General features: G+C 45.1%; 1 long non-coding RNA gene across 1 annotated transcript; it reads left to right on the forward strand.

Moving 5' to 3' along the window:
- The first annotated feature begins 661 nt into the window (after nucleotides 1-661).
- Nucleotides 662-23464, forward strand: LOC147749176 (uncharacterized). The gene is made up of 2 exons (XR_015309990.1): nucleotides 662-743; nucleotides 23085-23464. It is a non-coding gene; the product is annotated as an uncharacterized LOC147749176 (long non-coding RNA).
- Nucleotides 23465-24390: the final 926 nt, after the last annotated feature.

Genomic DNA, 24390 nt, shown 5'->3' on the forward strand with positions numbered 1-24390 from the left:
GTTTTCAATTTTATAAACAGAAACTTTTATAAGTAACTACTTACTCTAAAGAGTATATATATATTTTTTAATGACACTATAGATTTTTCCTGTCTCCACAGAGTCTACAGTAATTTTATATATTTTAACATCTGCTATTTTTTTCAGCTCATAAAACTCTCATGCAACTACCTGCCAATTATATGCAAATGCCTATTTTAGTCACGTAGTTTGCTTTTAATGGGTTATTAACTCTTGTCCATAGATTGGAGTGGGTGTTATGAAGGAAATTGAGGCCTTAACATAGGTACTGTCTCAGAGGCACAAATTCTTTGTGTCACAGAGACAAGCAGGCCCTTTCACAGAGACAGGCAGGCCCTTTGACCTAGATTAGCCCTCATTTCACAATAACGAGCAACAGAGAGGCTGTCCCCTTATCTGATCACTGTGTGCTCTGTGCACAGAAGACGGTCCATCCTAAATACGTAATCTCCATGTCCAACAGTGACTAACCTACGTCACAACCAATTCTTGGAAACAGACCAAGAACACATCTTCCTCTGACCAACATTACGTCAATCCAAGACACCTATCCAGTATAAGTATACCTCCCTTTGCCCAAGCAAACCAGAGGAGACAGAGACTTCCAGGCGGACACTCTGCCTGAGGCGCTGCAACCTGTGTCATGCCACAGCTCCAGCTGGCAGAGGTCCATCACCCATCTGTGGGTGTCCAGCTCAAGATCAGGATGAAGTCCCAATAAGGTAAAGGGGTTAGACTAACTCCTAGGGGGATTCTTGGCTCTCTAAGATCTACACACATGCTAGGTACACTTAGGTACATCTAGTTAGGCATCATAGGGGTATAGGCTTTATCTTAATGCATTCTGTATTTCATGTATGTGTTCATTACTGTTGCAAAATGGTAGAACTATACAAAGCCTTTTCATTTAACTGCACTGCTGGCCATAATTCTCTGCTACTGTCCAACAGTTGTCGGAGCACATATAACCAGTACTAGAATAACAACTGTGCAATAAATGTTATTGTAAACACACCGACTGTTTCTTCTATGTACTTCTCTGAGATGAGTGACTGAATGAAAAGTAGTATTTTGTTTCCATGATCCTGAGGGATGTGGGTTTTATGTTATGTGGTTGCCAGAAGCTATTCCCTTCTTGTCTTCAAGAAGTTTCTAGTGGCCTCTGAGCTAGCTGGTACATAGTAATTAAGCTTAATATACATATTAGGGGCATACAGACCTCAGTCCTATGCCAAGCCTATTGTGTATGTTATTCCAATGCGCAGAACCTATAAGGGATATAGGAACTACACTACAATAAAAAGCACTGGGGTCTTTATATAACAAAGCTGGCCAATGCTGTGGCACTAGGGGCACCAGTACCAAAGTCTTGGCTAGGGGCCGTTACAATCCCGGTGTATAAGAAAGGCGACAAAACACAGCTTGGGAACTACAGGCCTATTAGCCTGTTAGACACGGTACAAAAGGTGATTGGAAAAATGACCCTAGAGAAAATATCGGCCTGGGTAGAAGAGAAAAATATTCTGACCCCCTTCCAGGCTGGATTTCGTAAATTAACTAGTACCACAGACCAGATATTCAGATTTACACTACTATACTGGAAGACGGTAGTACTAGGAAAAGGCAGCATCTATGCAGCGTTTATAGATTTACGTGCTGTCTTTGATTTAGTCCCAAGATCCCAGATGTGGAAAGTGCTAAGCGAGATGGGTATGCCGCTAGAGATCCTAACACTTGTGATGAGGTTGCATGAGTCAAAGTATGCAAAAATACAGTGGGGGGGTCACGGCCAAGTAACCTCTGAATTCCCGGTAGAGCGTGGGGTGCGCCAAGGCTGTGCTTTGGCCCCCACGCTCTTCTCATTGAGCATTGATGGGGTAGTTGAGCGTATGTTGCTGGGAAAAGTAGATGCTCCTAGCCTGGCTGGAGTGAAAACTCCAATTCTACTATTCGCTGATGACACGCTAATTTTATCTAAAACCCTTAGCGGGTTACAGCGAGCCCTGAAGATCTTTGAGGTTTTTTGTGTCAACCGGGGGTTGGAAGTTAATGTTACAAAGTCAAAGCTTATGGTATTTAACCCCCACCACAGCTTTAGAGGGAAATTCTCTTATGGATGGACAAAAAGTGGAAATGGTATCGGACTTTGGTTACTTAGGTATCCACGTGTCAAACGGAGTAAAATGGGGGAAGCATATAGAAATGGCGGCATTAAAACTCCGCCAAAACACGGGAGCTATAAGCCCGGAGCACAGGAAGTCCTTGACCAAGCCGGTACAACCAGCACTGCAAGTATATGAGGCGCAAGCCCTAAGTTCGGCCCTTTATGGTGCTGAAATAGGGGCTTATGATAAGTTAACGTCACTAACGCTTGTGGAATTTTTTTTGCCGTAATCTTGTTGGCCTCCCTAAAAGTACCCCAATCCAACTGCAGCGCTATGATCTAGGCAGGAAAGCCCTCTCAGATATGGCTAGATTACGACCTATTCTATATTGGAGGGTTACTCCGGAACTTATAAATGTTAAATGTTGTATACTTGTAAAGCGCACAGCTGCCCCAGCAAAGGGGCGTCCCGGCGCTGTATACTGCTGGGGAACCCATCCTGGCTTTCCCTGTGAGATTGTCCCTCCTGGGCATCTCCAAGGTGAAGACAAGCATCCCCGGCGCTGATGGGGCCGTTAGTAGAGATTAAGCAAGCTATTGCCCAGAGTTGCTGAGTGAGACCCATGGTTGGTGTAGGCACCGAGGCGAGAATTATCGAGTCCGCTGACCATGGCCCAAGACCCTGCCGCGTCGGGAATCGAACCCTGGTCCCGGGTCGACCTCTGCTTCCAGGTCTGCCGCCTCTAACCAGTGAGCCACACCACTCTACTTATGCATTACGCTCTGGGATTTCTGTATGTGATTAAAACTGATATATTCCACAAGATAACTTGGCTCAAAGAACTTCATAAAGTATTGGGAATAATGGGTATGCAGGAGTTGTGGGAGAACCCTGAGACAGCCCAGTTCCCAACCAAAGGCGCCATAAAAGAAAGGTACTGGGAAATGGTCGCCTACGGGAACTGGAATGATGTTGATCCCTCTACTATGGATTGTCGCTTTTTGGAAACAAAAGTTTCTCCTAGCTTAGAGCCCTATTGGGACAACATCACAAAGCCGGAGGATAGGAAGCTCTACTTCCAGCTTAGAGCAGGGTCACTCCCTATAAGATCACTAACCGGTAGATGGGGTATAGGTAATTCTGAATTATGCCCGGCGTGTAAAAGTGAAAGCGAGACCATTGCCCACCTTCTTTTTGTTTTTAGGGCCTACTTAACCCCCCGACGTGTTTGGCTAAAGGCGATGTGCAAATTGCTAGGCACAAGGGACAGTAAGGTGGCCTTAAGAATAATTTCCACTAACACCTTGCCGGTTATTACAGTTGCGGTCGCCAAATACTTTGGGTGGGCATGGGCCATTAGAAGAAAACTTGTGGTGGGCTTGACCCCCTCGAAGTGATTGATCTGTTTTCCTTAATTTGTCTGTCTCTATAGTAAAAGCATAAAATGTTTAAACTGTGTTCTCGGGGGCATCTAACATAACGATTGTCTATTTTAACTTGTTTTTTAAACTGCAGTCAGTATGTTTTCTCTTAATGGTTTTTAACTGTATTAATATATATGATGAATTTTGTGATTTGTAAATAGTTTTAGTAACTAATACATCTGTTTTTATGCTGTATGCTTTTATGAGTTTTATCTGTCCCTCTTCCTATTGGTTTATGTGCACGTGCTACCCCTGGAATGTTAAGGTGTATTTAAGTGACGTCACTACCCAGCTCGATGAGAAAGACCTGGCGACGCTGCATGGTCATCTTTCCTCTCACAAGCTCTTTCTTCTGGTAAATAATTACCAATTACATATATTCTTCTTGTGTGTCATTATTTGATAACACAACAGCTACCACTAGGTGGCGCCACAACCACTCCTCATTGCAGGCAGCGCCTCTATGGTGTCCATTTAGGGTAGGAAGCAGCCTTGCCATCTCCAACCAACTGCTACCAACCGGCCGTGCTGGTGATCGTAGTTTTCTCTCCCTCTGCGAGCTGTTTTCTCATTGTGTGGACAGTCTTTCTCCCCTTGATGCCTGGTCGTCCCTTAGTAGGCAACAAATAGCCACTCTGGGACCGTCTTCCCTCGCTGTGGCCTCTCGTCCAACCTGCAGTCACATCACTGCCAAGGAAGGCAGGTAAACGGCCTCTACCGCAGAAGGTAGCGGGTTGGGTGATTTTACCTCCGGGTGCAGTTCAGCATTGTCGTGCCACATCAGTAAGGCGCTCCACTCCCTCCCCTCCTCACTGAGACAGACAGTGGCAGGCGGTGCAGCTGACGGGCACTCCAGCAAGAAGGGGAGGCGCTATGATTTCAGTTTGGGCCTCCTGCCTGGTCACCTTTTTGATTTCTTCCATTGTTTGATCTCTCCTTGTTTCTTGTTCCAATTCTGCGTTTGTTATGGATGCTGGTGTGTTGTGCTTCAGGATGAAATTCAAGTATTCTTTCGCCATTGTTGTTGTTTCTGTGTTGCGTGGCAATGGATGTCTGGACATATAGTCAGCTGGGTTATGTTCCTTTCCAGGCTTGTGTATTATTTTGAAGTTGTAATCCATCAGCCGTATTCCCCACCTCTCTATTCTTGGTGGTATCTTTGCGTTTGGGTTTCCGTAAATTGTTACTAGAGCTTGGTGATCTGTTACAATTGTGAAAGGCTTCCCGTAGATGAACATGTGGTAGTGTTCACACGCGCACACAACGGCCAGACTTTCCTTCTCCGGTTGAGAGTAAGCTCTCTCAACGTCGGACAAGCTCTTACTTCCGTAAGCAACTATGCATCTCGGCGAGTCTTTTCCTGGTTTGTGTTGCTCCAGTATTGTCCTCAGTCCTACTGGGCTGGCGTCCACCGTTAGTTCTGTACACAGTAGTGGGTCAAAGTATGCTAGATGATCTACCGCTGTTACTGCCTCTCTTATTTCTTCGAATGCCGTGCTGCACTCTTTTGTCCATGCAAAAGTTTGTCCCTGTTTCGTCAGCTCCCGCAGTGGTGCGCTCACTGTTGCAAAGTCTTTGATATATCTTGCACAGTAACTGGCAAGTCCAAGAAATGACCGTACTTCTGCTACATCACTTGGTGGTTTCGCTTCTTTCAGAGTGTCGCCCTAGCTCACATTTGTCTTCATTTAATGTGAGGCCAGCCTGTTCTAGTTGGGCACACACCTCTCGCAACGCCTTGTCGTGTTCTTCGTCTGTCTTGCCAAACACTAGGATGTCATCGCTGTAATTGAGACTAATTTTCACTGGCCTTATCACCTGTCTGATCGTTTCCTGAAATATTTCTGCTGCTGACGATATCCCAAAGCTTAGGCGCTTGTATCAGAATAGACCTAGATGTGTCGAGAAGGTTGTGATATATCTCGACTGTGGATCCAGCTCCAGCTGGTGATATCCCTTACACAAGTCCAACTTTGAGAATCGTCTTGCTCCTGTCAGGCAACTGATCATGTCGTCGAGGTGTGGTCCAGGGTGTCTTTCTCTTTCGATCGCCATGTTTGGTATCCTCATGTCGACACAGATTCTTATTTTCGATGTGTTTTTCTTTGGCACGGCTACTATCGGCGATACCCACGGCGTTGGTCCTTCTGCCGGCTCGATGATGTCTTGTTTCAACAGCGCATTTATTTCTTCCTCTACTTGAGGTTGCAGGTGTATTGGTACTCGCCGGTGATGCTGAGCTACTGGTTTCTTTGTTTCGTCGATGTGCAACGTTATTTGTCGCCCTTTTAGCTTCCACAGGCCTTTCAGTAGCTTTGGATATTCTTTCAAGATGTTTCCTTTTCCTGACATGTTATATGTCATTGCTATCAGGCCCATTATTTGTGCTGTTACATTGCTCAGTAGGCAGGGTGCTGGAATATCTCCTTTCAGTACATGAATCTCTTCTCTGAGTGTTTGGTTTTTATATGTTATATCTTCAGTGAATTTCCCCAAAATTGTTACTGGTTTCCTTGAGCCCCAAGTGAACACTTCAACCCTTGATGGTCTCAGCACCGGTTTTATTTCCATTCTCTCATATTCTGACGCACACATGATGTTGCATGTGGCGCCGCTGTCAAGCACGAACTGTGCTTTATGTGGTCCGACTTCTATTGTCACTGATTCCATTTTTTTGATTGCTTTCTTGTCTACCAGACGAATGCTTTCTTCTCCTGTGTCTTCTTGAGTGGACATGAGGTACAGTCGCTCCATTTTTTCTTCTTCTTCCTCTCCTCCTGATTCTATTGACGAGCCCCTGTTTGCTGTTTCGATGTGTCTGACGTGCCTGCTTGTCGTCATCCACTGCCTGTTTGGTCTTCCTCTGTCATTTCTGAATTATGTCCCTTGACACACACTGGCAAAATGATTGCTTCTGTTATATTTTTTTACACATCTGTCCAAATACTGGGCAGGCGCCCTTGTGAGGAAATTCTAAACCACATCGGTAGCATTGTGGCCCTTGTTGTTTCTTCGTTGTGTTGTCGCGTTGTCCCTTTTTCCAGGTGCTGGTGCGACTGTTATCTGTCATGCGGTGTGCTTGTTCGATCCTCCGTTCCATCTGCTTTGATTGTATCTTTGCTCTTGCTTTTGCCCTTGCTAGCGACAGGATGTTTTCCAGCGATGTTGGTTCTTTCAATATTCTGGTGCGGAATTCAGTGTTGCGACATCCTTCAATTATCAGCAGGCGAATTGCTTGCTCGTTGTCATACTTGTCAAATTCGCAGCGCGTTACCAATTTTCTCAGTCGTGTCGCAAAGTCATCCAATGATTCATCGTCATGTTGGAAAGCTGTGGTGAACGTGTATCTTTCAAAGTCTATGTTCCTTTGAGGGTCGAATTTGCTTGTTAGGCACTTGATGAGCTTTTTGTATGTTGATGTCTCTCCTGCCGGTAGTGTCACTAGCAGTTCATCCACGTCGTCACCCACGAGGTTTAGGAACAGTCCTAGCTTCTTTTCTTCTAGTACGTCAGTGGCCTCCATGTATCCCTCGAACCTAGCGATCCATCGCTCCCATCTTATTCCTACTTGTGGTTCTGATAGATTGAACGGTAGTGGTCTGCGATATTGGGCGCTTGGCCGTGGTTCTGCCATCTTTTTCTTACAGTTCTTTTGTTATTACTTTGTAAATGCTCTTTGTGGCGCTTATTTCTTTATTGTGGCTCTTTCTGGTCTTTTCTTTTATTTATTTTCTTATTTGAGCCTCTCTTTGCTCTTTATTTTGTTATTCAGCTTCTTTTGCCACCTTTCCTGATCTTTTTGTGGTTCTTTCTGGCTCTTTTCGACCTTTTTTCCCTTCGCCTGACCTTAAAATGGCCGCTGACGTTTCCTGTGCTCCTATTGGCTCCCTCGCCTGACTTCAAGATGGCCGCCGATGGTCTCGTGAGACTTCGCAGCCAATCAGTGCTTCGCCTGATTTCAAAATGGCCGCCAGCAATTCCAGTGCTCCTATTGGCTCTCTCGCCTGACTTGCAAATGGCCGCCGAGACTCTCGCGAGAGCTCGCGCCGATTTGTATTCCTTCGCGCTTCTTTCTCTGGCGCTTACCCAATGCAGGCGATTTCGTCGTCGCAGCAGCCGGGGTGGGCTCCCGCGTCGCTGCTGTCCTTAATTTCGTTCTTTGGCCACTATGTTCTTCTTCTCGGCACCAGTCCAGGGTGGGCTCCTGGCTTGTTCACGACGTGGTCGATCCGGCACGCGTGGTTTCTTTATTTCTTCCTTCGTCGCCAGTTGTGGTATCGTGCAGGGTCCCCCCACAGATGACAGGACACGGTGCAGGCGATTTCAGGTATCTTTATTTCGTATCTCACATGAGCTTGTATTGGTGCTTCCTTCCCTGCCTCTTGCTTCCTGTGGTCTGTCCTTTGTCCCCCTGACCGGATGTGGTGTCCGGTGTCTGTCCCCCCAAGTCTGTGTCCCTGTGGGTCCTAGAGCCCATGTTCTCTGGTCACGACACTTACTGGACACAACGGATCAGCACCAGCCTTCGCATGCACGTGTTATCTTGCGAACCCTTCTTCCCTGCTTGCTAACGTCACCAGGCGGATGAGCGATTCCCTCATGCCTCACTTTCATTCCACCAATGTTTTACAGGCACTGAATCAGGCATGCTAGTGCCTGGAGAAGCTGCAGTATGGAGACATTTCACCTTGGCACGGAACGAGGCCTACACCCTCACAGGCGGGTACCACAGTCCCTGACCTACTGCTGACATGCAGCGCAGTGTCCTCCACGATATTGTGGGCTGTGTCGTGCTCTTTTCACTTTTGAGGCAGCTCTGTGGATTGAAGCTTCTCCCTTGGTTACGGGGTTCTGCCGGCGCTGTGGGGTTTCGCTTTATGCGCTCCTTTTACACATCCCCTCCACTCATTGCTGCCCACTGCCAACTTCTGAGCTCAGTCAGCTCACCTTCTTCCCAGTGGTCCTATGTTGCCTTTTAGGGGTCATGGCAGGCAGGCAACTGCATTACATGGAGGCTGGATGCTGTCCTCTTCACTCATAGTGTGGCCGTTGCGCTGGCAACCGGTGCAGGGGTGCCGTGGGCATCGGCTGCACTTCCCCTCATGATTTAGTACCAAACTGGTGACAGCTCACAAGGGGCTCATCGCAATTGTAATGGTTAGAGCCCTAGGCCCTCATGCAGCTACAATAATGACGCAGACACATAGTCATATGGTCTGGAACTGGCCCATGGCCCATGGCACGTGCTCCCGGCCCCTTTTATTAGCAGGGTCACCTGACCAGTGACACCTGTGATAGATGGATGTGCGGTGAGTGTGGAAGCTAGCCCTCAAGGAGTGGCTGGTGGAAATGCATATTGTAGAAACACTAGATCGTGACCAGCCGGTTACTAGAACCTCCTGGCCTTTTACTTCAGATTTAATTTCTGCGGCTCACCATTGAAATCACAATTGGTGTCTATACCAATAAGATCACAATAAATAGGAATAACTTCCTCTTTCGAGGACTACGTTACTCAGATATTCTATTTCATATTACTATTAGACGTCATACCTTTCCAGCCCTCTCTAAAGCCAACAGCTATGCAATTAAGATGCTACACATTACCATCACTTAACAACGCATAATTATGCATGACTTTAACAACCTCTTATGGTTTAAAAGAAAAATGAGTCTCTTCCTTAAACACTTTCCCCGTTTTTTTTTCTCTGACCAATTTTAATTCTACATGCCTTGGTATTGTTCCTTTCATCATATCTTGTGTAACCCTCACAAGCTTTCTTAATTCTATTCCTATTGTCTTCAGTAGGCTAGTAATTGATTTATGATTTATATTTTCACTTTGGATTACATTTTGTCCTAGGATTACGTCATTTTATAATCTCAAATGGTGTTAACCCTGTGCCCTAGTTAACAGTTATTCTATGGATCCACATGGTCTTTGCAACCTTTGCCTTCCAATTAAAAGTACACTTAATGACCACCTGGACAGCACCTTTCAATTTGAGATGATTAAATCTTTCAAGCATCCCATTGCCACAAGGATTATGTAAAGATTTGGTCCTATGCTTAATTCATGTACTTTCCAAATATTACATAGTTTGTGCAAAGAAAATAAAATACCATTATCACACAGCAGGCATACCTTATTCCATGTACACACTCTCCCAAAAACTCAACACTTAATCAATGTTGCTCTAGCTACAATCTGAATAACTGGGTAATTTGAGAAGTATTAGTCAAAGGAAAAACCTACCTTTGAGTAACTGCAACAGGTCCCTTGTCTTCTGCAATGCATACTCAAGGATTATTGAGATAAATATTTTCATACATGAGCAGTTTCAAGGCTTTCCAAGTTTATCAGCCATCAAACACTATGTACACTCTCTCACATAGGTGCTGGAAGTAGGGGTGTTGGAGGTGCTTTAGCACCCCCAAAATAACAATTCTGGAGTTCGGAAGGTGACTGAACAATAAAGATGGCTTTAATTTTGTTTTTATCTTTATGCATTTGTAGTGCAATTCAAAGACAGAGGTCAAAAGTCTGGCTTTGTCGTCTGAAAAATTGCTACTTATTCTTTTACTATGGAGACTGGTGTTTATTTTTTCTTTTTCTAGCTGTAAAGTTAGGGCATTTTGTAAGGTAAACCATCTTTGAAAATATTGCTGGGTTTCAGAGTGAAAGGAAAGGCTGTAGAATGTAATTTATTTTTAACACACAACATTTAAATACTTTCAAAAGACAAAGGAGACAGTGGAAACTTCTTAATTATAGCACCTAACCCAAATCACCCCCAGAATTCTAAATCGCCCTGGGTAGTTTGTATGGGCGAAGTGTGTGCACACTGGTTAACATCCACTGTCACAGTGATAGTTCATCCAAGAACTCAGTAAATTAATAAATAAACGCAAAGGTGCACCACACAATTCCAGAAATATAGTGTCAATGATCACAGACGTAGGTTTTCTTAGTTGTGATTTTCTTTATTCCAAAAAAAGGGTGTACAATCAAAACACGGGTATTCGCAGCCGACGCGTTTCGTCCTCAAGGGACTTCTTCAGGGCAAATTCTTTTGAGTATATATAGTCATTGTAATCGGTGGGAAATTTCTTTGTGGATGAGCGTTTCCGAATGATCTCTTAATTGGTAGTATTAGGAAGCCACAAAATCGTATGTGCATGCAAACAAGTAGTCAGAATGTGAATTGTCTTCAAGAATTTCGCAAGATTTCTATGAATAGTCCTCTTTGGTTATAATATAGATTAGTGTTCAGAGGAGGATGGGCAGAAAAATAATTGTTCCATCAGGGATGACTCTTGATAAAGTTTTAGATTCCCCGCATCCTCCTTCTTCGTACCGCACCACGCGAAGAACGGCTTCCTTCCCGGAATAGGGCGCAAAAGGCTTATATATATATATATATATAAATACTTGTAAATGAACTGTACAAATACTTCAAAATATATCAGCGGGTAGGAAGCCAGACATTATTCTGTAGTTTTTTTAAACTCTGAAGTGTAATGAAAAAAAGATGGGAATTGGACTAAAACCATCAAGACACTTAGGCCCTCATTACGATTTTGGTCGGAGTTGCTTCCGACTGACACTGTTTTGTGGAAGGAACCACCCGAACATAGGTCGACAGATCCGACAGCACAATTAGGCATGTGTAGTCGCAAACTTCCATTTTTCGATGGCTACTTGTGCAGCTGGATGAAACCGCACTCAGCACAAGCCCCCATCAAAAATGGAAGTTTTAAAACATCTCGGCACCATGTGGCCAAATGCAGAGGACCAGGGTGAAGGGGGCCCTGCTAACCCTCAAAGTCAGTTTCTGACAGGGGGAAGGGGCCCTGCTAGCCCCCAAAGTCAGTTTCCGACAGCCGATCCATGTTGGAAAGGCTGGCATGGATTGGCATAAAAGTTCCTGCGCTGTTCTCTTTTGGCTTTATACCTATTATTCATTTCGACCATTCATTTTCTGTATTTCATCATAAGGCCCAAAACTTCTTGCGCAGTTCCTTTTTTTTTTGGCTTTATACCTGTGATTCATTTAGAGTCTTCATACACCGTTACAGTAGCCATGTAGTTTTATTATATCTCTAGAAGTAACATGACGGGTTCAGACTATTTAGACAAGACTGCGGAATTGTTGCTTTGCTGGTCCTGAATAGGAAGTAGAACATCAATAACTCTGCTCTAGGTCTATACCACAATTATCTGCAAACATACATCTGTACATTTGGTCGTTATTGGTCTTTATTTGGTTTTATGTCACCCACTGCTGGTTTTACCTTGGTAAACCTACACTTACATCATGGCCGCCACGTAAACCAACCAGCTTTGGAATCAAACATGTGATTTGTCACATGACTGCCATCTGACTATTTCTAAACCATTTCCAAGCGTTGCGGTGACATCAAATTATCCGTCTTCCTATACCATGCATGTTGCATCTACCAACATTCGACGTGGTTGACTCGAGGCGTATCGATTACCTCATTGTAGGAGCCCAAGTCAGAGACCTTAATTATCAGGATAGACACAATGGTAAGTCCTGGTTTATACTCATACATAGCCTTTATCGCACCGCATAGTATTCCATCTCATTGCCACGCTGGATTCCATTTTATGCATCGTGATTTTGTTTGTCATTTCTAGCTGTTGTAATTCAGTAGCTTTAACCCGTGTTCCTCTTCGACTTAATGGTATTTTTGCGTTAATTGTTCAGTTGTCACCTCACATTAGCTCTAATCTCCTTTACCTTAAAGAGTCCGTTTTTTCTATCTAAATGATGGTGCCTATCACAGTTTGAACTGCCTTTGGCTGTTAGCCTTTAAAAGTCTTTGGGCTCTACTGTTAAACGAGAAATATTGACATCTTATTGAGAAATGGATACCTGAATTTTTGGCAAATAACCTGGGGAGCGCACCCCTAGACGTAGTGTGGGACACATTAAAAGCTGGTATCAGGGGTGAAACGCTGCGCTTCTCAATAAGGAATAACAAAGCTGCCAAACAAAAGATAGCCGAATTACAGGGGAAACTGACAGAGGCCGAGGGGGATCTTGTAAGAGCTACTGAAGGGGGTATAAACATAGAAACGGCATCACAAAAGATTGCCATCGCAAAAAAATAGATTAACGGAGATATTTGCAGAAAAAGCAATTTGTAAAGCCACGATCCAAAAAGAAAAAGTATACGAACTAAGCGAGCAAATTGGGCACCACCTCGCCACTCGCATGAGACAAGAAAACATGGCTAACATAATTAAAGAGATTAAAGACTGTAACAACGTTCTCAAGCAAGACCCGTAGGAGATCAGATCAGAATTTCAAAAATATTACCAAGCTCTATATAAAGAAACCAATAAAGACCAAGAACTTATTGACATATATTTAGAGGCACAACGGGGTCTGCCACTGCACCCTAGTACAACGCCTCAGCAACATCGGGATCCAAGAGAAGGCACTCGAGTGGATCATCTCCTTCCTCGCCGGAAGAACCCAGAGCGTCCGCCTCCCCCCGTTCAGATCCGAGGCCACGGAAGTCATCTGCGGCATACCCCAAGGATCCTCACTCAGCCCCACGCTGTTCAACATCTACATGAGCCCCCTTGCGGCCATCGCACGCCAACACAACCTCAACATCATCTCCTACGCCGACGACACCCAGCTGATCCTCTCCCTCACCAACGACCCCACCACTGCCAGAACCAACCTACAACAAGGGATGAAAGACGTAGCTGAGTGGATGATGAACAGCCGCCTGAAACTGAACTCAGACAAGACGGAAGTCCTCATCCTGGGATCTTCGCCCTCCGCCCGGGACGCCTCCTGGTGGCCCCCTGCCCTAGGCAACGCACCCAAACCGACAGACCACGCACGCAACCTGGGCTTCATCCTGGACTCCTCCCTCTCCATGACCAGACAAGTCAACGCCGTCTCCTCGTCATGCTTCAACATCCTCCGCATGCTACGTAAGATCTTCCGGTGGATCCCCACAGAAACCAAGAAGACGGTCACCCAGGCGCTCGTCACCAGCCGCCTGGACTATGGCAACGCCCTCTATGCCGGAACCACAGCCAAACTTCAGAAGAGACTCCAACGCATCCAGAATGCCTTTGCACGCCTCATCCTGGACATCCCCCGACACAGCCACATCTCCGAACACCTGAGAAACCTGCACTGGCGCCCCGTCAACAAGAGAATCACGTTCCGACTCCTCACCCACGCACACAAAGCTCTCCACAACTAAGGCCCAAGATACCTCAACAACCGCCTGACCTTCTACACTCCCACCCGCCAGCTACGATCGACCATCCACGCCCTCGCCGCCGTCCCCCGCATCTGAAGAGTCACAACGGGAGGAAGATCCTTCTCCTACCTGGCTGCCAAGACGTGGAACTCCCTCCCCATCCACCTCCGCCTGACCCAAGCCCACCTCTCCTTCAGGAAGCAACTCAAGACCTGGCTGTTCGAGCGGTAGCGGACCCCCTTCCCCCAGCGCCTTGAGACCCTACGGGTGAGTAGCGCGCTATACACATGCTTTGATTGATTGATTGAGAGCAGGTAACGGCACCTCAATTGTCATACACCAACCAAGCTAATTTAGCGACCACACCGCAGTGGTTGGAAATTCTGCTGTCCATCAACAGGGAAGGCAGCTGGACTGGATGGAATACCCGCCGAATTCTATATCAGATTTTATAAGTCACTAAAGAATGTGCTAACTGACTTAATGACCGAAGTATTCCAAGGGGGGAACCACCAAAATCATGGGCACGGGCTAAAATTGTAGTGTTTCAAAAAAAAACCAAAGATCCAACTAAACTGGGATCCTATCGCCCAATCACCCTAATCAATTGTGACTCAAAAATTTACGCTAAATTGTTAGCCTGTCGACTTGCTCCGATTATTCACAAGATCATATCAGCCCGACAACATGGATTCATCCCCGGCAGATCCACGACGGATCACGTACAAAGGGTCATCACACTCTTTGACATAGAGGAAGTCGCAGGAGACCCTACTGCGCTTATACTCTTGGACGCAGAGAAGGCGTTCGATAGGGTCTCCTGGCAATATCTATGGACGGCCATGTCAAAGAGTGGGATCGGAGATCGATTAATTAACGCTGCACGTAGATTGTACCATAACCCAGAAGCAGTCGTTATGATAAATGGCGGACTGTCAAATAAGATAGATGTGACTAGAGGGACAAGGCAGGGGTGCCCGTGCTCCCCGTTATTGTTCGCGATATTTATCGATCCGTTCATCCGCAAACTGGAGACTAATCAGGATATATTGCCTATTAAGACATCAAATGGATTAATAAAGACTCTAGCATATGCGGATGATATTGCGATCGTTACCAGTGATCCTCATGTGGCCATCAAAATGATGGAAAAAGAGGCTTCCCTCTTTGGCGCGATCTCAGGATATAAACTAAATCAGGGTAAAACGCAGATAATTTTCAATAAAAAAAGTTAATTACAGAAATGAAAGGATCTTCAGGAACGCTGTATATCTAGGCGTTAAAATCACATTGAATCTAGACGAATTAGTCAAGATCAATATAGACCCACTCTTGAAAGAAACAACACGAAATCTTAGCAAATTAGACAACCTCCATCTAACCCTAATAGGCAGATGCAATGTGATCAAAATGATTTATCTCCCGAAATTTTTGTATTTTTTCCGCACTATCTGCCTAAACTTTGATCAACACATATTCAAGGCAATAGACAACACATTTTTTTCTTTCTTTTTTTTTGGAAAACCTTTATTGTAGCATTCAATAAAAATACAAGCATGGGCCTACAACCGCAGGGGCCGGCCGCTAAACAAAATTAAGACCCACTATATCACGGTACGACACAGCTCATCAGCTGACAACCCTGAGGTCCGGCAGCAATCCAGGATAGAACTTGTATTAGAACGAACAACTAAGTCACAGGATGAGACAGAGGTTTTATTTTATATTATCTAAAGAAACGGATCAGGTGCCATACAATCAAACCGAAGAATACGGGGGACAGGTCAAGAGACATGATATGCACGTAGAAACAGCTATAATGGAACTTTGGCGCCAAAGCATATGGATCGGTGTAAACAACAATACAATATACATTCTATGTTAAGAGCCAGTTCTCAGGGCCTGCCCACCCGGGAATCAGGATAACGTAAGAAGCATGAGCACTAAATACAAGTACACGATAAAAATCAGAATGATTCGCAATCTATACTGATCCTGTAAGGAAGAAAAAGGGAAGGAAGAAAAAGCCCATAGAAATAAAAAAAAAGGCAAAATAAACCCCCCCACCAAACCCTACCCTGCACCCCTGTGGATGGCTGCAGCCTAACCCCACTAGCAGCGGGCCTGTCGCCCCAAATAACTAAAACCCTAAAAGTAGGAAAAAGAATGGAGGAGGGCTTATCCGTATGGGCTCCCAGCCCCCTTAGTCCCCCCGCCAGAAACAGCCACCCCCCATCGCAAAAAGACCAATGTATGACAACCCTTATAGGAGAAATTTGGGGGCACCGTGATACACCGCCCAGCCTCGTAAATCAAACAGTTGCAGGTCGAACACCCGTAAAAGCCACTTCAAACCGTCTCAATCTAATTGATATTAACCTTGACCCTTCCGAACGAGCACACAAACCCCCCCTAGCAAGACCGAAAGGCACACAAAGGAGTCATAGAGGAGAAGGAAGTCATCAAGAATCAATCCATGGCAACTCGTAGACAGTGAGTCCACAAGAATTTCAGACGCAGAAAAACTCTCTCTCCTAGGTGGACAGTCCCAATGTATCTTGCCCCGGAGTCGTAAAGTCACCTAGAAAGGAGAAGACGAACATAAGATTAAAGAAAAGTCCACAACAAAAGTCTCCGGGAGGGGAACGCCTTTCGATACCCCCAAAGTCGATAGTGATGGAAGGTTCGGCGGTACAATCACGACCTCGGGAACACCGTCCTCCAGGGCACCATCCAATGGTTTCAATACTTGCTTCCTCACGGGGTCCTCGCACGGAGTCAAAATGGCCGCGGCTTGAATGGCTGCAGATTGCTGGTCCAACAGTAGCGTGGAAGGGTATACTCAGATGTGAGTCCCTAGCTCATTGCACCATCAGGATTCAAGCAAGCCGGGCCGAAGACGGCTGAAATGCCAGAAACCGGTCCCCGGTAGCTTGTTTCCTTCCCAGTATAAGAATTGGCTTGGTAGTTTGGTCTGCCCTGTTCCCATGATGCACTGGGCCAGGGTCAGACTAATTTGCATATAGCCAAGTTCTGAGCTGGGATGGTGCAGTGAGCTAAAAAACGGTGATGGATCAAGCCCTGATCTTTGGACTGGGTAAGAGTGGTCTGCTTAATTCAGACACTCTGTTCATCACCACCCCCTTTTCTGAATCATTTTTGTCCACCATAAGCGTGGAAGGGTATACTCAGATGTGAGTCCCTATCTCATTGCACCATCAGGATTCAAGCAAGCCGGGCCGAAGACGGCTGAAATGCCAGAAACCGGTCCCCGGTAGCTTGTTTCCTTCCCAGTATAAGAATTGTCTTGGTAGTTTGGTCTGCCCTGTTCCCATGATGCACTTGGCCAGGGTCAGACTAATTTGCATATAGCCAAGTTATGAGCTGGGATGGTGCAGTGAGCTAAAAAACGGTGATGGATCAAGCCCTGATCTTTGGACTGGGTACGAGTGGTCTGCTTAATTCAGACACTCTGTTCATCACCACCCCCTTTTCTGAATCATTTTTGTCCACCATAAGCGTGGAAGGGTATACTCAGATGTGAGTCCCTAGCTCATTGCACCATCAGGATTCAAGCAAGCCAGGCCGAAGACGGCTGAAATGCCAGAAACCGGTCCCCGGTAGCTTGTTTCCTTCCCAGTATAAGAATTGGCTTGGTAGTTTGGTCTGCCCTGTTCCCATGATGCACTGGGCCAGGGTCAGACTAATTTGCATATAGCCAAGTTCTGAGCTGGGATGGTGCAGTGAGCTTAAAAACGGTGATGGATCAAGCCCTGATCTTTGGACTGGGTAAGAGTGGCCTGCTTAATTCAGACACTCTGTTCATCACCACCCCCTTTTCTGAATCATTTTTGTACACCATAAGCGTGGAAGGGTATTCTCAGATGTGAGTCCCTAGCTCCATTGCACCATCAGGATTCGAGCAAGCCGGGCCGAAGATGGCTGAAATGCCAGAAACCGGTCCCCGGTAGCTTGTTTCCTTCCCAGTATAAGAATTGGCTTGGTAGTTTGGTCTGCCCTGTTCCCATGATGCACTGGGCCAAGGTCAAACTAATTTGCATATAGCCAAGTTCTGAGCTGGGATGGTGCAGTGAGCTAAAAAACGGTGATGGATCAAGCCCTGATCTTTGGACTGGGTAAGAGTGGTCTGCTTAATTCAGACACTCTGTTCATCACCACCCCCTTTTCTGAATCATTTTTGTCCACCATAAGCGTGGAAGGGTATACTCAGATGTGAGTCCCTATCTCATTGCACCATCAGGATTCAAGCAAGCCGGGCCGAAGACGGCTGAAATGCCAGAAACCGGTCCCCGGTAGCTTGTTTCCTTCCCAGTATAAGAATTGGCTTGGTAGTTTGGTCTGCCCTGTTCCCATGATGCACTGGGCCAGGGTCAGACTAATTTGCATATAGCCAAGTTATGAGCTGGGATGGTGCAGTGAGCTAAAAAACGGTGATGGATCAAGCCCTGATCTTTGGACTGGGTACGAGTGGTCTGCTTAATTCAGACACTCTGTTCATCACCACCCCCTTTTCTGAATCATTTTTGTCCACCATAAGCGTGGAAGGGTATACTCAGATGTGAGTCCCTAGCTCATTGCACCATCAGGATTCAAGCAAGCCAGGCCGAAGACGGCTGAAATGCCAGAAACCGGTCCCCGGTAGCTTGTTTCCTTCCCAGTATAAGAATTGGCTTGGTAGTTTGGTCTGCCCTGTTCCCATGATGCACTGGGCCAGGGTCAGACTAATTTGCATATAGCCAAGTTCTGAGCTGGGATGGTGCAGTGAGCTTAAAAACGGTGATGGATCAAGCCCTGATCTTTGGACTGGGTAAGAGTGGCCTGCTTAATTCAGACACTCTGTTCATCACCACCCCCTTTTCTGAATCATTTTTGTCCACCATAAGCGTGGAAGGGTATACTCAGATGTGAGTCCCTAGCTCATTGCACCATCAGGATTCAAGCAAGCCGGGCCGAAGACGGCTGAAATGCCAGAAACCGGTCCCCGGTAGCTTGTTTCCTTCCCAGTATAAGAATTGGCTTGGTAGTTTGGTCTGCCCTGTTCCCATGATGCACTGGGCCAGGGTCAGACTAATTTGCATATAGCCAAGTTCTGAGCTGGGATGGTGCAGTGAGCTAAAAAAAAGGGTGATGGATCAAGCCCTGATCTTTGGACTGGGTAAGAGTGGTCTGCTTAATTCAGACACTCTGTTCATCACCACCCCCTTTTCTGAATCATTTTTGTACACCATAAGCGTGGAAGGGTATTCTCAGATGTGAGTCCCTAGCTCATTGCACCATCAGGATTCGAGCAAGCCGGGCCGAAGACGGCTGAAATGCCAGAAACCGGTCCCCGGTAGCTTGTTGCCTTCCCAGTATAAGAATTGGCTTGGTAGTTTGGTCTGCCCTGTTCCCATGATGCACTGGGCCAGGGTCAGACTAATTTGCATATAGCCAAGTTCTGAGCTGGGATGGTGCAGTGAGCTAAAAAACGGTGATGGATCAAGCCCTGATCTTTGGACTGGGTAAGAGTGGTCTGCTTAATTCAGAGACTCTGTTCATCACCACCCCCTTTTCTGAATCATTTTTGTCCACCATAAGCGTGGAAGGGTATACTCAGATGTGAGTCCCTAGCTCATTGCACCATCAGGATTCAAGCAAGCCGGGCCGAAGACGGCTGAAATGCCAGAAACCGGTCCCCGGTAGCTTGTTTCCTTCCCAGTATAAGAATTGGCTTGGTAGTTTGGTCTACCCTGTTCCCATGATGCACTGGGCCAGGGTCAGACTAATTTGCATATAGCCAAGTTCTGAGCTGGGATGGTGCAGTGAGCTAAAAAACGGTGATGGATCAAGCCCTGATCTTTGGACTGGGTAAGAGTTGTCTGCTTAATTCAGACACTCTGTTCATCACCACCCCCTTTTCTGAATCATTTTTGTCCACCATAAGCGTGGAAGGGAATACTCAGATGTGAGTCCCTAGCTCATTGCACCATCAGGATTCAAGCAAGCCGGGCCGAAGACGGCTGAAATGCCAGAAACCGGTCCCCGGTAGCTTGTTTCCTTCCCAGTATAAGAATTGGCTTGGTAGTTTGGTCTGCCCTGTTCCCATGATGCACTGGGCCAGGGTCAGACTAATTTGCATATAGCCAAGTTCTGAGCTGGGATGGTGCAGTGAGCTAGAAAACGGTGATGGATCAAGCCCTGATCTTTGGACTGGGTAAGAGTGGTCTGCTTAATTCAGACACTCTGTTCATCACCACCCCCTTTTCTGAATCATTTTGGTCCAACAGTGAGGCAGGGTCCGATTCCACAAGGAGCATCTCAGATAGGCGTGTATCCAATTTGTTCAATAAGACAACCACATGTGCATGAAACACCCAAATCTCTGCCAATATTGACCTCAGTGATGGCTCAAGCACCGTTCGATCCATAGTCTCACGCCCGACACCAGTCACAATCACCTCCCCCGGTGAATCTGGCATCCCCGAGGGGGACAAACAGGATCACGAACGGGCAGATGCGGAGGGTGACCAGTCCTTGTCTGCACCCGCGGTCAACCCGGTTAACGCCACAGGCCAGGGACCCCGACCCACCGAACTCCGGCGGGGACCAATACCGGGTCTGCGGGACAGGGACCCCCACCCACAGTCAATAGCAAGCGAAGTCACTACTCCATCAATGCTGAGCAATAGAAACGATTGCCGATGAAATTCGGGCATAAAAGAACCCTCCACTCCGATTGACCGGACCCTGCCTGGGTCTCCCGGCCGATGTTTTTGCACTGCAGCCCGGTTGTGAAAGTACTCGAGGCCCCGGCTTCCCCGCTGGAGTAGGCCACAATCTTCAACTCGAAGCAACTTCGTCAAAGCAGCCGATAAAATTTTCCGGATTTCACCATCGGAGTGCGGAACAGTTCATTCACACAGAGGCTTGGCGTAAAATCAGGATAATGTACAGGATCTTGTGGCGGGATACGGAGGTCGGCGGAGCCGGGAGCCTTAGCAGCCATCTTGTTTGCCAGCGTAGCTCCTCCTCCACAACACATTTTCTCGATTTGTATGGGGCCATACAAAATCACACAGAGGTTACCGATATATATCGCTCCCGCAAGAAAGAGATGGACTCGCTGTCCCTAACCCCAAGGTCTACTGGTGGGCCACACTCCTGAAATATATCAAGATCTTATTGACCCCAAATCTGAATCCTACGCAAGAAGGAGAAGTTCCGACCCCACAAGAACTCATCCTTGGTATAGAAACGGGTGAACATCTATGGCGACTTACCTTTGACTGTCACTACAAAAAGGTCCATTTCAAAACATTAACCGGTGTATATATAACGCATGGAGAGATATACGCAAGCTTCTCGGGGTCGGTTGAAACTTTTATTGTACGAGCCTTCATCAGAACTATAATCTACCTGATATCTTCTTTGATAACTATATGAAAAGATGGGTGAATATGAGGATCACACGATGTGGATGTTTCTATACATCAACAGACTTCAAATCATTCGAAGAATTAAAGAATGAGTTCGGCTTAAAACTGAGATTTCTTTAAATTCCTTCTAATAAGAGATTTTTTAATAAAGAAAGGTGGTGGAAGCGCGGAGTTCCACAGGATTCAAATAACAGAAATCCTCAATAGAAACATCACCGCAAAAATAGGAGAAATATATCTCAACCTAGTCTCCTTGTTACCAGATGACATGTATAAACATATAAATAAATGGCAAAATAAGCTAGATATGAATGAGGAGTCAGTTCAGAAGGCATTCCAACTCTATCAATCACTCTTAATGTCACCCAAACTACAAGTCCAATACTATAAAACCTTCTTCCAATTATATCACACACCCTACAAGATAGCCAAATGGAGCACAAGTAAAGGTACCCAATGCCCTAGATGCTCGACACCAGCGCCCGATATAGTCCACTTATTTGCCACATGTGATAAAGACAGACCCCTTACATGCGAAATATCAGCATTCTTATCCGAAATCTTGAACACAAACATAGAAATCACAGTAGCCAAAATTATGCTAGGAAGGGACGGGGATATCAGGCCAAAAATAATGCAGGGGTTCATATATGTCTCCCTGGCTGTCTATAGAATATGCTTAGCATCCAGTTGGTTAGATCTAAATCCCCCGACTTTTTCACAGTGGCGGGCAAGACTCTTAGCCACATACACTCTAGAGATTGCGATATATCGGAGGAAGGGAGTTCAAAGGAAAAAAAAGGGTCTAGAAATATGGGATCACCTAACACAGTGGATACGACATCAAGAACTATAAAACAGAATATTATACTTATTATATAAAGTTAATGCCATTATAATCTAATGTTTTTTTTATGTCAATGACTCCCGAATATGTCTGAATTTGATGTTTCTCTGTTCTCTTGATTTGAGTTATTCATCATCATTCTTTTCTTTTTTCTCCTTCTTCATTTTCTTTCACTTTTTTTCTGTTCTTACTTTCTGTAAATCTGTGACAAGTAAACAGATGACCGGATCGGGGGGTGGGGGGGGGGGGGGGGGTGGCTCATGGGTGGGAGGTACATGTTGCAAAAAATATTAAAATAAAGAAAAGTTAAAAAAAAAGTCTTTGTGCTGTTCTTTTGTGGAATCTCTTTGTAGAAGCCTGTTTAGGTCATTAGGCTACATATGTACCAGGACTCAGATGTATGTTTTCTTGTTCCATGTAGGAAGGTTTCAAGAAACTGGCTACCGAATTTGCTTTAAAAAAATACTACAAAGACAGCCTTTAAGTGGACCCTGTCCACTTTAATCATAAACATACTACTATACATCAAATATGCATACAGCATGGAAACATTACAATATCAGGCATCTTAATGTCATTCTTTCTTTTGTTTCACATAGAAGACCAGGGCATATTTCCCTTTCAAGTAGGACATTGCATATTTTTTAAGTGTACTGGCGGACAGTTTCCACAGTATATGGTAATGATGTTTTTAATGAACATCGCATGACGCAAGGGCACATATATAGGGATATTTTAACCATTTGTGTGGGTCTTCTCTTGGCACTTTTCGTATTTGTCGCATGCAATCACACCTCTGTGATTTTCACATTCAATTCTGCATGCTCCTTTACCACTGCACCATGGGGCTATTTATTTAAGTGATATGCTCTTCCTTTTGCTTTTCTCTGAGGTGATGGTCTACCAAATACAAAGCAATAATTATATGTGTAGATATTTCATGTACAATGTGATTTCAGGAAGGACAGCATACTTATGTTCTTTGTATTTACAGATATTGCCTGAATCTGCTGTGACTTTTCCTGACGAAGGCATTTTCATGCCGAAACGCTTGTAGGAAATTATCTGGAGCTACAGCCACTCAGTGAAACAGATATGAATTTAGGAACTAAAAGCCTGCATCTCAGGCTCACCGAGTAAAAGTGTTGAAATCAATATCATAATGGCAATGTTCAACTTCTGGCTATGTACATAATGTTTTGAATCACAACCATTTCAGGTGTTTATAGTGCCAGTGATGTATGCATTATGACTGCTTCGTATGAATGATGACATGGATGTGGTGTGCTTGTGGTCTGTTTTAAGATTGCATTTTTTGAATATATATTAAATATAACATTTTCAATAAAGAACTATTTTTGTATTTTTCAAATATTTTTTTTGCCTGTGTCTCTCCATATAATAGAAATGTTATAATTAAGTGTTGTTTTTATCCTGAGTTGCCCTAGGAATTTACACTGTGTATTATTTCCCTGCCTAGAGGAACTCCCTATTAGTAGAAGGGGGCTCTTTTCATTAACGCTTGGCTGTCCGAAACCAACATCATAATCCCGAGGGCGGAAACGCCATCCTTAAGAGATTATGAGGGCTTTCCAACAGGCTCCTTGAGTCAGAATCCCCAGACAGTTTAAACTCTGACTGCCGTCATCATAATACAGCGGTCTTACTTTAAACCTACAGGCTTTTCGACTAACATCGTAATCAGGCCCTTAGTGATGTACGAATGATAAATATTTTCTGAAACCCAATTTTGAGACATTTCTCGTTTGTACACTGTGTTTTATCAGTGAAACTGCATGTTATTACGAATATTTTGGCCATTTCAATGGAAAATGTTTTTCGGTTAAAGTGATAGATTTGCGACAGTAAACTTCAGCACCGGCTACATACCACACCCTTACCACTCTCCTGCTGAATGTGCATGATGCATTGCTATACTTATTCTTGTGTGTGACACTTACATTTTTCACAATTCCTATGAATTCAATGATGTAACATTGATGGCAGCAACCCTACTCTGAAAATTGTTCCAGCACCACTGCCCCCTCACTACTTTTTCAAAACAACGTCTGAACTAAGACACAAAGTGAAATTCTTCACCACCTGTTTTGTTATAACAATGTCTAGGTGTCCTTCATGGCCTTGTTTCACAATTCTTTCAATGGTTTAAGACTAGAGTGTCTTTAAAAATAAAGTGACAAAATAAAATATAAAGGCACAATTTGGGATTTGCAGTCATAAAGGTGTTAGTACATAAAGTGTACAGTGGCTGCATAGATGGGGAATTTTAAAGTGATTTT

This window comes from Lissotriton vulgaris, chromosome 1_1 (genome assembly GCF_964263255.1).
Source record: "Lissotriton vulgaris chromosome 1_1, aLisVul1.2, whole genome shotgun sequence".
Classification (NCBI taxonomy): domain Eukaryota; kingdom Metazoa; phylum Chordata; class Amphibia; order Caudata; family Salamandridae; genus Lissotriton; species Lissotriton vulgaris.